Source organism: Panulirus ornatus, chromosome 15 (assembly GCF_036320965.1).
Source record: "Panulirus ornatus isolate Po-2019 chromosome 15, ASM3632096v1, whole genome shotgun sequence".
Classification (NCBI taxonomy): Eukaryota; Metazoa; Arthropoda; class Malacostraca; order Decapoda; family Palinuridae; genus Panulirus; species Panulirus ornatus.
The window spans coordinates 27,504,403-27,520,881 of NC_092238.1; the positions used below are offsets into that span (position 1 = coordinate 27,504,403).

The 16,479-nt window shown below is 45.7% G+C and overlaps 1 long non-coding RNA gene across 1 annotated transcript in view; it reads left to right on the plus strand.

Annotated features, from left to right (window-relative positions):
* The window catches only part of LOC139753604 (uncharacterized), a 108,481-nt gene that overhangs the window by 24,304 nt on the left and 67,698 nt on the right, over positions 1-16,479 (plus strand). The gene's annotated exons all lie outside the window — the stretch shown is intronic.

Consider the following 16,479-nt stretch of genomic DNA (forward strand, 5'->3'; position numbering starts at 1 on the left):
TATAACTCTCTTGTTCCAACTCCTCTTCCTCGCCCCACCCCCGAGTCTTTGGTACTTATAATACTTTCCCAGCATTATTACATTATTTCCTTCGCATTACGTACACGTAAAACTCTTCAGTTTCTACTTTAACTTAATTCTTTGATAGATTGGATTGCGACGGAGTCCGTGAATTTCTTTGTGGTGACGCGGGGAAATGATCTGTTGGCTTGATATCATAACAGCTTTTAGATTAGAAACTTGAGCAACATGATGAAGCCCCCGTGTGTGTGTGGAAAAGTCTGATACATATGCTGGACTGCGGGGTCGCTGTGGCCTTATGGGAAATTTCATGGCACTGAAATACTGGATGATACGTGATATTATAATGTCTTTTTTTTCTTTTTTTTGACCGCGTTAGGGGCTCTTATACCGTGGTATTTCCTTACCACATATTGTACTAATTAGCGTAGTATTAAACAGTTAATAATAGGGCAGTGTGTGGACTTATAAAGTATTATATAGGGCAGTGTGAGTCCTTATGTAGAATTATATACGTCAGTGTGAGGATTGATATAGAATTATATAGGGCAGTATCAAAGCATTATATATATATATATACCATTTTAGTAATCTGTGTTGTCGTGTGGTATTATATATGGAACTTCAGGACAATACAAATAAGTTTATGTAAATGTGTCCTAGATTATTAATATTTTTGTGTAGTTAGTCTGTTAGTCTGTGTCTCCGTGGCAATCCTAGCGGGGGTTAGGTGAAAAAGACTTTTGTCCATACCTACTGGCGAAGGTCATGATAGACATATCTATTCTTCGAGGACAATTCGACATGATATGTCTTTTCTCTTCTGTACATTTTATTTTTTTTCCTGAGTCATCCTTCTCTTTGCCAGTTCTACGCCAGGGCACCCAAGTACCTTTCTTCGTCTGTGTTCTTGACTGTTCCATTTTTATCACTCCAATCCCAAGGTATCTAAAGGTATCTTAAGGTATCTTTACCTCAACTATTCTCCTTTTACCAACCCTAATCCCATGGCGTGTTCCACTGCTTTCCAGAACTAACCCTCCAAGCCGACCCTGAACTATGATCTGTCATGCTTTTCGATGCACTAATGTCGGGTTGTATTCCCGAGGGCTTTTGTACCCGGGTCTCGACAATTATCTAACGAGGTTGTTAAGGTTTCTTGCCCATGGTCTTCGTCCCAGGCTTTCGTAATTACTTGCCCGCGATCAAATATCTTGAGTAAATAATCACCCGTGCTTTTGTCTTCATGAACGGGGGTTAATGGAGGATAATCAGGACGAGCGTTCTTTACCCCTGTGTTTACGCAAATCATTTCGTACGAGGAGGAAGTCCAGTGAAACGTTTTGTAGAAAGGGGGAGGGAGGGAGGGAGGGAAGGAAGGGGATCTTTTATGGTCTAAGAAACTGGATACCATTGAACGCAAAAAGAACTAAAGGACTTCTAAAGGTCATAAGATAAATGTTTTGTTTCTTTTTAGTTGAGACAGAATGAAGTTATTCGTCAGAATTCAGTGGTCCACAAGCTTGTGTGTTCATAGGCATCTGTCGCCTATCTATGGCATCGGCATATCATCTGTCCAGCTAATGTGTAAACGTAACGCCATCCACTCGACCGAGTGTGCCATCAGCCATGAGAGCCATACGTGAGGTTGCCATATGGGAATGAGTGCCATAGTCGAGGGTGTTTGAGCTCTGGGTGCCACACCTGTGGCTTGCCATACACGGCGGAGCGCGGGTTGTACAAGAAAATATGGTATACCTCGTGGAGCTACGGAGGACATTCTTGTATGTTATCATATCTGGTATAGTTTGTGGCGTATATTGATTGGGAGATCTGTCATGCGTGTCATGACGCAGCCTGCAGATTGTGGTATACTTTATGAAGTGATGCTGAGAAATCTATCATGCTTCATGGCGTTGCCATGAGATATGGTATGATTTCTGACATAATGGTGGGAAATTTACCATATTCAATGACCTAAGCCAGCAGATCTCATAGTCCTTATGACGTATTGCGAGCATATCTCTCGTACCATATTACGTAGTCGACAGTGGTGGTATACCATATTACAAAGCTCTGACACATATGGTGAAGATGTGACACACACATGGCGAAGATCTGACGCATGTGACGAAGATCTGACACACATGGCGATGATGTGACACACATGACGAACATGTGACACACATGACGAACATGTGACACACATGACGAACATGTGACACACATGACGAAGATATGACGCATATGACGAAGATCTGACACACATGGCGAAGATCTGACACACACATGACGAAGATCCGACACAAACGATGGTTAGTTTGTACCGCAGATGAGACTCGATAGAGGCGTCATGACTTGAGCTATAGTACTGCTTGTGCAGGTTATAAAGCTCCGCCTTAACCCTGAGTGTTAGCAAGGTATAAGCCCTCATCACCAAGAGGCTGATTAAACGTGGTTACTGGGGTAACAGCGTCTCGTGTCTCCCTAATGAGGTTATTATGCTTGCTAAAAAAAAGAGTCAATGGGTCTTAGAGGCCGAGTGTACACGGGAGGAGAAGGAGGAGGAGGTGGCGGGGGATGAATCTATAAGGGACGAGGGTCGAGTGTCAGGTTGGATGGCATGGGTCGAGTGTCAGGTGGCATGACCAAGGGTCGAGTGTCAGATGGAATGGCAATGGTCGAGTGTCAAATGAAATGACAAAAATGCGAGTGTCAAATGGACTCTGGGACTTGACACGAAATGTTGATCTTGGCTTTTGGTGTTGGGGAGTTCACTGGCGTAGTTTCGAATCCCCAGATAAGAAAATGGGATTTCGAGTAATGGCGTCGGTCAGTAACAGCTTCAGAGTGAGAAATATCTAATAGAATCGTGGGACAGTCAGGGACAGTGCTTAAGAAATTTCGGATGAGACGAGAGTCTGGAGGTTCGACTCGTGGTTTTCAGATGAGAAATTAGGGTCAAAAGTCAAGGACAATTGGTTATAAGTGTCTTTAGTATTGAAATATTACTTTGGCGTTAGGCATTATGGTATAAGAACTGTCGAACAGCACCTAGAATGAGAGATGGAGTGGTAGTTCGTGCTAGTTTTGGCAACAGCAGCAGCAGCAACGTTAACATCTCCAGCCTTGGATGACAAATATTGAATTGATAAACCTCTCAGTTCATTGTGAGGAATTCGCTAATGTGTTAGAGGTTTAAGAATTTGGAGGTAAGAAACATATTTTGAGTTTGCGTCTGGGGGATTTGGAAGAATCGGTCGTTTGATGGATTAGAACGAGTGAGTAGTTTGATTGGATTCTGTAGAGATCTAGAGGAGGATGTTGGCGTTGGAAAGAGGGTTCCTCTGAGGGATGTGTGATGAAGTCTTGGGACACATGAGCCTGATAGAAGGCTTCCTTAAGAAATGAAACGTACGAAGGAGAGAGAGAGAGACGGTACATTTTAGATCCCCAGTCCAGTGGGAACTAGGTATTAATTAAAGTCTTGTAGGGTCTCCACGTCCTTGAAGGTCCACTGGAAAAAGGAAATAAAATCATGAAAGTCTGTGTTCTCTAAGGACTCTAAGTCTCGGAGATCCCTCATAGTCACAGAAGGGAACATGATGATGAGATACAGGGTTGAGACGTGGGTTAATGATGTGATAAGTTCCATTACTGACCGTGGTCTTAGTGGGGCGCCACCTGCCCATAGATGCATTAATTGTTCAATAGCCGACCCTTTCCGACCCACACCCGACACACTTCAATGACTCCGTCTCGTATTCTGGTCTCGAAACAACCGCGGGTGCTTCTGATTTCTTCCCTCGCTGATTGTAGTCAAGTCGATCTATTTCTTACTTACACTTTTCTTGCTGTAAGTGTTTCTTTTTTTTTTTTTCGTACTTTGCTGGCTGAACCAGAAGGGTCGGTTAACAGACCCGACCCACCCACCCATACACCCCCCCCCCGTACCTCTGTCCACGAAAAGGACGCTTGGGTTCGGATCCTCTGGTTCGAACCAGTCTCCCCTGTAGTCGACCCCCAGCTGTGAGTCGTTATAAGTCATTAGCCCTTGTTAACATTCCGTGTGTGCCCGGGGAAGGGGGGGGGGGGAGTGGGGACGCGTGGGTTGACCACTGGAAAAAATATATGAAGAGGCGAAGGAAGAAGAAACATTTGAGACTTGGCAGTGGTGGCTTGAACGCACGCTCCTTGGAAATATGCGTCGCTAGAACGCACACGCGCCGCTTCCTTCATTTTTCGTTGAAAGCGCACACCCCGCAGTGTAAAGCGCGGCTAGAACGCGCACGTCATCCCTCAGTAATCGGCTGGAACGCTCACGCCGCGAAGATATGCGCGGTGAGACCCGCGCACGTCATCGACTTTGACTGGAACGCGCACAACGCGAGCGTATGCGAAACGGAAACGCCCACGTCCTTCGTACTATTTCGGCTGGAGCGCACAACGCCTCGAGCGTACATGCGGCTAAAACGCATTTGTCATCCGCTTTGTTCGGCTGGGACGCAGACAACGCCAGCCAAAAGGCACACGTCATCAACATTGCACGGCTGGAACGCACGCACACGCGCACACACACACCCGCGGACGTAGCGCACGGCCAGGACACACACACACACACACACATGCTACTGCGGATGATCCATCAAAATCTGGACACGTGACACCCACATGAGGCGGGGAGTAAGGTCGTATCCATCACCCGCCGCTGATCCTGGCGTTACAGCAGCGGGGGAATACAGGAAAGCCTCGTATGGTCCGGGAACCTCAGGCTTGTCCACGAGAGAGCATAGAGCAGCTTAGGACACACACACACACACACACACACACATCACTACACTTTATGACCTGCGGTCCGGCCCTGTGGACGTGGCCGGCATCCTGGGAGCTGCAGAGATGCCGGGGACAGACATGCGCAGCCGTGCTTAGACCAGCTGGTGTCCTACACGTATCTTGAAAGCGAAATGCCATTTTTTTTTTCCTTGAGAGTAAACATCATCATCATCTTTTCATCCATAGAAAACGCGCATCACATTCTTCCCCCACCCCCTTTTCCCTCCATAGCAAGCACGCTTACCGCTCCTCCTCCTCCTCCTCCACCTCCTCCTCCTCTTCCTCTTCCACCACCTCCTCCTCTGGAAGCATATATATCCATCTTAAAAAGCACACGTCCATCATCCTCCATAAAAACCATGCGTCCATCCCACCTAGCAAACATATCCTCCTCTACTTTTGCCGGGTATACTCCTCCCCCCTCTCTCTCTCTCTCTCTCTCTCTCTCTCTCTCTCTCTCTCTCTCTCTCTCTCTCTCTCTCACCTTCTGCCTGTGGCTGCGCTGTCGCAAATTGAGACATATCCCGCAGCACACAACATATTCAAACAAAACCCTTGGACAGAACTCACGCGGGAGCAAAACACGACTCGTAAATAATTTCCTTAACAAGTGGGCTTCGAAGGAGGAGGGAAGGGGGGTGAGTGGGGGGGAGGGGGGTGGTCTCCAAGCTAAAACTTACTACCCCCCCCCCCAACCACACCCCCACACCCAGAGGTGAGAAAATTATAACATTATCAGGAGTCGTAACTCAGCGTCTCGTGTCGTGTCGTAAACATATGCAGGGGTCCTGCGCCATGACTCACACACACACACACACACACGCACACACACACACACACACACACACACACACACACACACACACACACACACACACACACACACACGCCGAAACTGTCGAATTATTTTTGAGGGAGAGGTGAGGGAGGCGAACACGATACACGTTTTGTAGACTAAAATGATTTTTACGACGTTGGCGTAAAGTCTAGGACGGTCGTAACGAGCGATAAGGTGAGGAAGGAATATAACATCATCATCATCATCATCATCATCATTCGCGGTATCGTAATTTCTGCTTTGGCAAACGATGATAATGGGATGCGTGCAACACTGCTTCTTGCTGAAATATTCACACACACACACACACATACACACACACACAGTTGTGTACTATCGTAGATAAGACCGTGTGTAGCTGTTAGGTTAAATATAAACGCCCTCCTTTTATTTTTTTTTTCCTTTGTCATTGTGAATATCACATTCTTACCCTTCGTGCTCGACGGCATTTACTGTGTGCCATCGATCACAAGCGTCCCTGTCGCGATGCCTGCATTCTTCTGTGTTTTGACTCGATGTCTCTCTGTGTGTGTTTTTTCTTCTGTCATTTCTCATAGTCGAGGGGTTTTTTTTTTTTTTTTTTGGAGGGGTGTGGGATGCGAGGAGACGAGACTTCAGGGGAGTGACAGAAGGTCTTTTAAAGTATGAGATTAAGAGAACGGAGATACATCAGAAGGTGTGGATAATAGATAAATATTGCTGTTTTTGATTTTCCATTTTTTCTGTTTCTAGGTTCAGATGATATATATATAGTTGCTTAATCTTTAGGGGATCATATCAGAGCTGTTTGGGTGTACATGATCAAACAGCTGATGAGGAGAATATGGCAAAGTGTGTATCTTATTCTGAGTCCTGGTGATAACAGTTTAGATATTGATGTAAACTGTGGTTTATATGGTGACTGATAGCGTAGGTTGATGTCTGAAGATTCTCAATGTTAGAATAGTTTGTGGCAAGTCTTTGCTCAGCTTCGTTCGAGAATTATGGGTAGGTTATTCAACTTCACGAATCCTCAGGCAAACTACTCATTGTTTACAGCTGGGTGAAATTCTTGTTTGCTGGGTAAAGCCCATCTTTGAACACGTTCGACTCACGAATCGCCCAGCTTTCCTCGTGTGAGTTCATCATTTATCTTGGGCCACGAACGATGTGCGTGTTGATGCGATAGATCTGTATCTTCCCCATGTTTTTCTTTTTCATTCCTCCTCCCTGTTGACTCGTTGAGGTAGGTCTAATCAAACCATGGACCTGCAGATTGGCCTGTGCAGGATCGTATGTCCTTCTCAAGACTTAAACACAAGCTAGACTTCACTACCTCATTCGTTCGCATCGTACGGTGTTGTTCGTTCGTTCGTGCATTAACTTCATGATTCTAATGCTTTCGGGTACGCACGCGGTGCCTATCCGCCTCCCTCGCTATGCATATACCAGTCTACGGTCCCCGTCTTCATCCCTATACAGTAAAAAAAACTTGCGTCAACACTTTGATGAGCTCTACGTACAAAAACGTCTTACGTTTGAGAAGCGTAAATTCCATCCTAGCCTCATCCACACCTACTAGTAAATTCAATCATAGCCTCATCCACACCTACTAGCAGGATTCTGTAATTCCCGACAGCGTGGGAACTGAACGTGTTTAAAGGGCTGGTTTTCTCAAGGGGACAGGAATGAGGAGGAATTTATTTGCATATAATTAGTTTTACATGTTTGATGTTGATTGGGTAAGTGTTGACAGTTCTCTGTCGTTATCGTATCTTGCCTTCAAACAGATCAACCATTTCAGTGGGTCGTTATCCGTGGGGTGACGTGGCGTCCTATCAGCAGAGGTCAATAAGCCTCCACACTTTTCTAACATTCACAAAAATAAAATACTTTTAAAAAGTAGCTCGAAAAATATCAGAATTATCTTATTATTTTCCTCAGTTCGTGAGGGAAACTGATTTGTGGAACTGAGATGAATATGTTCTGGTTCTCCACTGACTTTCCTTCATCTGGCTTTCTCGGAGAGTGATGGATCCAAATACGTTATTCACTTAGAGGTGAATTCCTCTACGCTTAGTACGAGACTTTCTCCCCTCAAAGCTTCCCCCCCGATAATCCTTGTTATATCCAGTCCATTTGACACGCTGCAAGACTTAATGAGAACGATGAATTAAGATTGCATGTTGAACTAATACACAGACGACATAACAAAGGAGTTTAAATAATGATTTCTAAATGGGTCTCTCGATTATGAAAGATGAATATATTTTGTATGGTATATCAATCTTAAATCGGTTGTAGAAGAAGTTGTTCACAAATCACTGAGCTAAAATGCTGACGAGATTTAGTGAGAAACATCAGCAATGTTGATAAATAGGGGAAAGGAGTGAACGTGTTGATCAGACCCCGACGATGCTTCTCAAATAAACCACATCATTACCCGGCATGAGAGTGTAGTGGCCAGCGAGAACACACCAGTACACTCTTAGACACCTCCAGGCGTACACCCCTATACAGAGAACACACACACACACACACACACACACACCCATCAACACCCTCAGGTGGCCACGTAACTCCTGCTAACCCTCAATTCTGACATCGTTGGCTTACATGTCGCAAAACGCCATCTAGTCCTAATTACAGAGGAATGAGGATCCAACCCTACTGGGTACACAACTAGGGTACAATCCTGTGTCAGGACGTGAGTACACGTATCTGTGTAGTTCATTCGTCTATGCACTCGAGCTGAACTACTTCCTAAACCCACCTGGAAAAAAGAGAGAAGGAAGTATATTTATATATATATAAAACTATAAACTCGGGTCTAAATCTGTGTTCCCAGAGCATTTTCACATTAAGTTTTATTGGTGTTAATAGCGGTGGTTTAGTAATGACACGTCCGAGCGTCGTAAGTTATAGTGGCATAAACACAACCCTGAAACCCCGGGCTGATGAACCGACCTGCCAGGCTATGCCTCCCTGGTACTGTGTCACACCTGCGCCAGGACGACACCTGCTCAGGTACTGCTGTGTCACACCTGCGCCAGGACGACGACGACACCTGCTCAGGTACTGCTGTGTCACACCTGCACAACACCACCTGCTTATGCCTTGTACCACAACTGCACAACAACAACACCTGCTCAGGCTTTATTGTCCATTACACCTGTGCAACAAATAACACTCCTCCATTTTGCCACACCCGAGCACAACTTACACGCACACGCACACACACGCACGCACGCACACCTCTATATGGGGAAAATCCGTCGCCATTGGACCAGGAAGTAACCATTAACAAACATAAACAAAGAAACATAAGCTGGACAACATCTTACCGATGAATCTATCTCACGAACGCTGACACGAATGAGTTGATCATCGAGAGCGTAATAAGGAGAGGGCGTCACGAAACTTGGGGGAGGAGTGAGGGAGAGAGGGAGGGAGGTAGGCGGTAAGAGAAAATGAAAAAAATAAAAGTAATCTTATGTACAACTGGTTGAAATCTTCTGGAGGATGGGAACCAAGAGGATAGAAGGTTGGGTCTTATCCATCTTATGCTGTCACTTGATGAACTGTGAATTTGGGGATATTATTCGTATGTTGTGCGTTACTTTAACAAATTGATTATAAGAACGTACAAAGAAATTTACACACGATGCCCAGATGTTATTATTTTTTCCTACTGAAGAAGTTGTCAATGGATTTCAGTGTTTAAAAGTCATAAAGGAATTTTGATGTTGGAAAACGGAGGATAGATTTTTCACCCCGTCGACCCACACGAAGAATCGCTCCCCATCTTGAATGCCGGCGGACTTCCGGCTCCCCAGCCGTCCTACTCCCACGCACATCCTCCGTCACTTGATGACCCTACCTCCCTCAACCTTCTCCCCGTGACCTCTTGACTCCTCCCCTCGTGACCTCGCCCTCCTCCCCGTGACCTTACTGTATTCTCTGTGACCCTGTGGTCCTCCGTGTGACTCTCCTGTTCTTATTATGACCTTACTCTCCTCCCCAATGTGACCCCGCTGCTCCCCCCTTGACCCTCCCACTGTCCTCTCTGTGACCTACGTATCCTCACTGTGACTCGCTCTCCTCATGACAACCCCAACTGTCCTCTCCATGACCAGCTTGTCCTCTCCGTGACCTCATTATCTCCCCGTGACCCCCCACCCACCTGTCCTCCCCATAACCCTGTCCTCTCCGTCGTCATGCACTCTCTCTCTCTCTCTCTCTCTCTCTCTCTCTCTCTCTCTCTCTCTCTCTCTCTCTCTCTCTCTCTCTCTCTCTCTCTCTCTCTCTCTCCTCTCCTCCCGTCATGCTGCTCAGGTACACTCTCTCTCCCACTCCCTCTCACTTTGCCTGCCGTCATGCATAGCCAACTCTCACAGCTCCGCCCATGCTCACACCACACCCCTCGTGCCAGTAGGAGACACCGATGCCTTCACGAGGTTTTGTTATTCCAAGTTAACCGTCGTCCCTCACCGGACGTTCACGGTAATTTGGCGTCCGGGAATGTCGTCATTTCGCCTCTTAGAATCTATAACTTTTTTTGACCGATGATATTCCCCGAATACTCAAGATCTGGAGCGGAAAAAAGAATCAGAGTGGGACCGTCTGTCTCAAGCTATCAGATATTCCTCTTAAGAATATTTGCCAGTGTTGTATTCTCATTGCTGATGATATTTGCAATAGATCCTATATAAATCGTATGCTGTGGGTACTCATTTCTATGGTGAAGATGGTAAAAAAGGGTAGTGCGTTCTAAATAGCTTCTAGAAATAGATGTTGAAACTAATAAGATCTCTAGAGAGTTTCCGATGCCATTTGGTAAAATTAATGAGGATCTGAATGCAAGTTCTGGTGTTGGTTAGAAGTCAGCGTTCGATGGGGGAAGATCGAGATTCGATTCAGACCGAAATATCCCTTCTAAGTCCAGCATCTTTCCAAGATTCCTGGGAGCTACACCTCCCTGCGAGCTAACCAGCTGCTTCGAACCTGTCCTCTGCCTCTTGCCAATCCCTTACGTCTTCCTAGTCAAGCCTCCATACCTTCGCAGTCTAGCCCCACCGGGACCTTCTGGCTCAGCCCCAACACAACCTTCTAGCCTGAGCTCAGTATTTCTTCCTAGCTGAAGCCCCCAACGCTTCCTCCTCCAAGTCTCGCCCCCTCGAAACGATCTCCTGTCCCATCCTCAAAACGAATCCTAAAACAAACACCTTTTTGTCCTAACGCTCTTCAAGTACCATCACCACCACCAACCATCACCACAGCACCGACATCACCACCACCACCATCGCCACGGCTCCAGCATCACCACCACAATCACCAACCATCACCACAGCTCCATCATCATCAACACCAACCATCACCACAGCTCCAACAACATCATCAACGATCATCACAGCTCCAACACCACCACCACCACTATCACCACAGCTCCAACATCACCATCACCACCACCACCAGCAGCAGAAGCGCTTGAGGCAATATTGAGTTCTTGGAAAATAGGGGCGTTTAATTAAGGCTATTAACCCACGCTCAGCACATGTCGTACATTGCTGGGCACAATATACAGTTATCGAGGATACAGCCTGCACTCGCTCGTCTGCTCAATTACATGTGTTTACGCTCGGCAGTATGTCTTGGCCGGGAAATATAGAGGTCTAGGATGGTGTCGAGGGCTAATGTCTTGGGCCAGAGAAAGAGAGGGAGGGAGAAGGAGGGAGGAAGCGACGCAATATAGAGCTGGATGGCTCCCTTGGGCGAGAGAAGTAACTGGAGGTAAAAGTGTCTGGGGAGAAGTGTTTCAAGGGCAAGGGAAGGCAATGCCAAAGGCTGATGGCAGTATCAAGGTCAGCTTAATGGGCCAGAAATGAAGACTCCGAGGTTATTTGCTCGGCAGGAGTGGTGGAAGTAGGAGTGAAGACTGGTGGGAGGAAGTACCGAGGAGACAGTCCAATGCCACTTAGCATTAGTGGGAGATAGCGTCATGTGCATGACCGTCAAGGGGATGCAGCAGGCGTAGCAATATCGAAGGGAATCTTTTCCTATCGAGGTACAGGACATGTATCAGTGTCGCGAGGGCTAATGCATCAACGGGTACTGACGTTGTCGAGGGACAGTAACAGCATCAGGGGGATACAGCTGTATCAAGAGACAGTAACGGCATCAGGGGGATACAGCTGTATCAAGAGACAGAAGCAGTATTGAGGGAAAGAGTCCATATCGAGGGATATCAGCAATCCCAACTGGCGGTATCAAGGATCAATAAACAATATTTAGGGAAAGTAACTTTATCTGTAGGGACACTGGCGGGATGAAGGGGCATTAGGTTCTTCGAGGAGGCTCACAGTACCAAGGGATACTGGCAGGGCCTCAAGCAACCTCAGCACAGCACTGATAAGAGTAGTAAGCTCTGCTTCCCTTACTGATATCAACGTAACCTCCCGTAGCACAATTGAGGACCACCACCTTTTCCTCAGCATCGGCTGGTCGCTCGGTACCAACCTGAAATACAACCGGACCCGTAACACTACGATTCGAGATCCGAGACTCTAATTGTCCCATTACGACTTGCGATAAGTAAAGTGGAAGTGGCAATTACATTCCACGTGCCCGTGAATTGTACAGCGAAGTATTAACGGTGTTGCTTCTGCTGGCGTTGAGCCCGAGCCATGGATCGAGTAAGGGGATATTTATATGTGTGAGTCTTCGAAGTTATTTTTCCGAGGCTTCGTCCTGCATGTTGAACCCTCTCTTTCGGATTCGTTTGACGTCTGCTTCGAACATGCGAACGGAATAGTAGAATGAGTGTGAAAATGATAACATTCATGTCCCAGATTCTCCCGTCATAATCATAAGTTTTGTTATCATTTGTTTTCCACCATGACGAATCGAAACTTCGGCATCATTTTTTTTCAGGTGTTCCAATGGATGGGCTTTTACTTTACGTTTATCCAACATTGATTTCAAACAATATTTTCTCACGTTCCTAATTCTATGTAATAGAGATAATCCTCGATAAGTATTTTCTTCCTCACACGTACTTGATGAAAATTTCCAGTCGATCCAATTTTTTGTTTTCTTCCTCTTCCTCAACGAAGCGTGTATGAGAGGGAGGAAAAAAAAGAAACCTTGTGATTCGAAAAGGAATCCGAAGCACCTCCCGTCTACCGAGGCGTGTATCAAAACCCTTGCGGTTCGAAAAGGAATCCGGAGCGCCTCTCGTTCTTGTCCCTGGAAGACGGAACGCGTGTGGCCAGCCAGAACGATAAACTGGTCTTCAAAGCGGATACCACTGGCCCCCAACGAGACTCCAGATGATATGGGCGGTCGTTTAGATCGGACGCTAATGAGTCGTTTAGTACATTAACGTCGCCGGCGCAGGAAGAGCGGCAGAGACTTCCATTTTCATCCGCGGATTTATGTAATGGTCGCCTCGCGACCTCCACTGTGGCCGAGGCTCCAGCCGCTGCAGGGGTGTTCCGGTATATCGTCCTCCTCCTCTTCCTCCTCCTTGCGCCCCTGCTAGGCAGTGGTCTTATGGTGGCGCTCCTGCGGGAGTTCTGCTTCTCATGAGTCGGTCCTGCGAGGTCTTCGTCCAGTGGAGCGCTCCTGCGAGGTGTTCTACTCGTGGGGTGTTCCAGGGCGGTGGTGTTCTATGGGCGCGTTATGGAGATGGGGGGAGGGAGGGGTTCTTATGGGGGAGATCCTGGAAGGTGGTGTAACTGTGCTACTACTGGGCCATTCCCGCAAAGCGTTTTGCTTCGCAGTGTTTCCTGCAAACTTATGGAAAAGGTCTCTCTCTCTCTCTCTCTCTCTCTCTCTCTCTCTCTCTCTCTCTCTCTCTCTCTCTCTCTCTCTCCCTGCAAGGTGTTCCTCCTCCGTTTCTTCGGATGTTCCCACAGGGTCTTCAGGTATCTGTGGACGGGTGCCGAGGTCGGGTCCCTCCCTCTGTGTTGCATATCCCTCCATGTTATGTTCGTTGGAGTTTGTGCAGTACGTTTTTTTTCCCCCTCGTCCCCTTGGGACATCTTAGCAAGTTGCCTTGGTTGTCGAGTGTAATTCAGAGTCATCGTAGAAGAATAAATGTCTGTAAAAGAATCGTAAAAAAAAAAGGTGGAGGGAGGGTGAACGTCGTAAAAGAGATCGTGAAATCATTTATTATATTAAGAAGCTACAATTGTTACTCCCTCAGCTAAAGCAGATCGTTAGAAGAGTAAGTCATCTGTCAGATGAAAAGAAATCATTAACCTCTTAAAGCAAGAAAGGATTATTACCTGTTAAGCAAATAAGGCAATTACCTAATCAATAGAGAACTTTGGTGTTCTCTTTTTTTTTTACCTTAGGAAATACTAATACATAACGCATTGACGTATAATGATGCCTTTCTCTGTGTGAGGCTAGAAAAGACAGACTTTGAAAAAGGACATCTAAAAGCATATGCTAATGAGGACAGAGAGCAAATGCAAATAAGGACCAAGACACTTGGAGAAACGACTTTATTTCATTCATGCCACAGTGATGATAAATATAAACATTACGGCGCGGAAATAAATTGAATTCGTTCACGCTGAGGTGTGTGTGTCATGCACGGTCTGCTTTGTTCCTCAACAGTAACATGTTGTATTTTATCATGATTTTTTTATGATGCGCTGGACGATTAATGAGACGAGGTATATCACAGCTGGAAAGGTTAATTACGTTTAAGAACAGAGACAATCAAATGCATTACTACTACTATTACTACTACTACTACTGCTGCTACTGTTACCACTTCTACTGCTACTACTGTTACTACTACTGCAACTACTGTTACTACTACTGCAACTACTGTTACTGCTACTGCTACTACTGTTACTACTACTGCTACTACTGTTACTACTACTGCTACTACTGTTACTACTACTGCTACTACTACTGCTACTACTGTTACTACTACTGCTACTACTGTTACTACTACTGCTACTACTACTGCAACTACTGTTACTACTACTGCTACTACTGTTACTACTACTGCTACTACTGTTACTACTACTGCTACTACTGTTACTACTACTATTACTACTACTGCTGCTACTATTACTACTACTACTACTACAGTTACTGCTGTCAGTCTGCCACCGCTAGCAATACTGCTTCTGCTGTTGTTACTTGTTACTGCAACTGCTGTTTCCTTGTGTTCAGCCGTGCAGCAGCTGATAGCACAGCTGTCGTTGTTCTCCGTGAAGTCCTACAGATGCGCAGCGGTACTAAATTTTCCTCTTCCTTAGTTTTCACACGCTCTGAGTCAATGAAATTATATATATATATATATATATATATATATATATATATATATATATATATATATATATATATATATATATATATATTCCTATGAGTCCACGGGGAAAAGGAAACACGATAAGTTCCCAAGTGCACTTTCGTGTAATGATCACATCATCAGACACAAGAGAGAAATATAAGTCAGTTGATATACATTGAAGAGACGAAGCTAGTTTTATGTCAGTACGTCTCCAAGTATCGTGTGGTCGTGGATAGGATAAGACTTATTCTCTCATGTTTCGATGAGACGATAGAGGCTTGGAGGATAGGTGTGGGGGACGGTGGGGAGATGTGAACCCCTCCCCACCCCCACCCCCCTAAAAAAAGGCAGTCTCTCCCAACCCACTCAAAAGCCAAACAAATGCGTCATTTTTTTTTTTTCTTGAATCTCATTGTGTTAACACGTATTCTAATGAATGTAATCACCTGCTAAACCTTTGTGAAAATGAACACATAATTCATCATTAATAATCACTCGTATTCGAATCTCCATCTCACATACTTAATGACGTCCCTAGGAGATGTCCGGGGGCCGCTCGATTACCTATTCATATTAAATGATCGTGGAGAACGAATTAATGACAGTAATTGACCCGGAGCGTCCGGGGCTAACGAGCAATGAATACGAGAGTAAAAGGGACGTATATTGAAGTTTAATTATTCACTCCTTCCTGCTACATGTATATATCTTGCTGTAGCATTCCTGTCAACAGGCCAATTTGCCCCTTGACTGAGAATGGCTGGGGGTGGTCTTTTTAACGTGTGTAATTCCCAGCATGCTGCTCATCGTATAGTAGGGGGGGTAGAGCCACCAATTAGGGCAATAATAGATCACCCAATTGTAGCCCAGTCGGTGATGGTTCCTTTGGGGTAGGTGCCACTCACCCCCCCCCCCCCTCAGGGCATGTGGTGATAGGGTCGACGATTACGTGAAAGTAGGGCTAAGGTCGGTCGTTTGCCATCGACTCGTTAAGGGGTTGATGACAGTGCTATAGTTCACGGCTTTTCTGTTCCGCAAATCGTAAAAAGAAGATGTCTTTTCCCCTACAAGAAATACGATTGAAGATTTAGGATGAAAAGCGCTTGCGTCCTCTGATTTTGTTCTGTGCCCAATTATTGTTGCGTTTTTGCACACTAAGGCGAAGTCTCAGACAAAAAATTTAATGAGGCAATTACCTGGATAGCTAGGCGGAGTGTATGGTGAGTGTGCAGTGATAATACAGTGAGTCTACAGTGAGAGTGCAGTGAGAAGGGTACTTTATGTTCTTGTTGGCTCATCGACCAAGGGTGTAGAGCAACCTCAAAGTCGGTTTCATCTGTAGAATGTTTTGAGAGCACAGTAGCCCACCATATACGTATGTCCTTGAAATGCAGAACCCCACGAAATTGGTCCTGGAGATGTATAATTAATCCTATTTACACATATCCGTATGTATGTATGTATGTATACACACCCTCATTTCTTTTCTCTT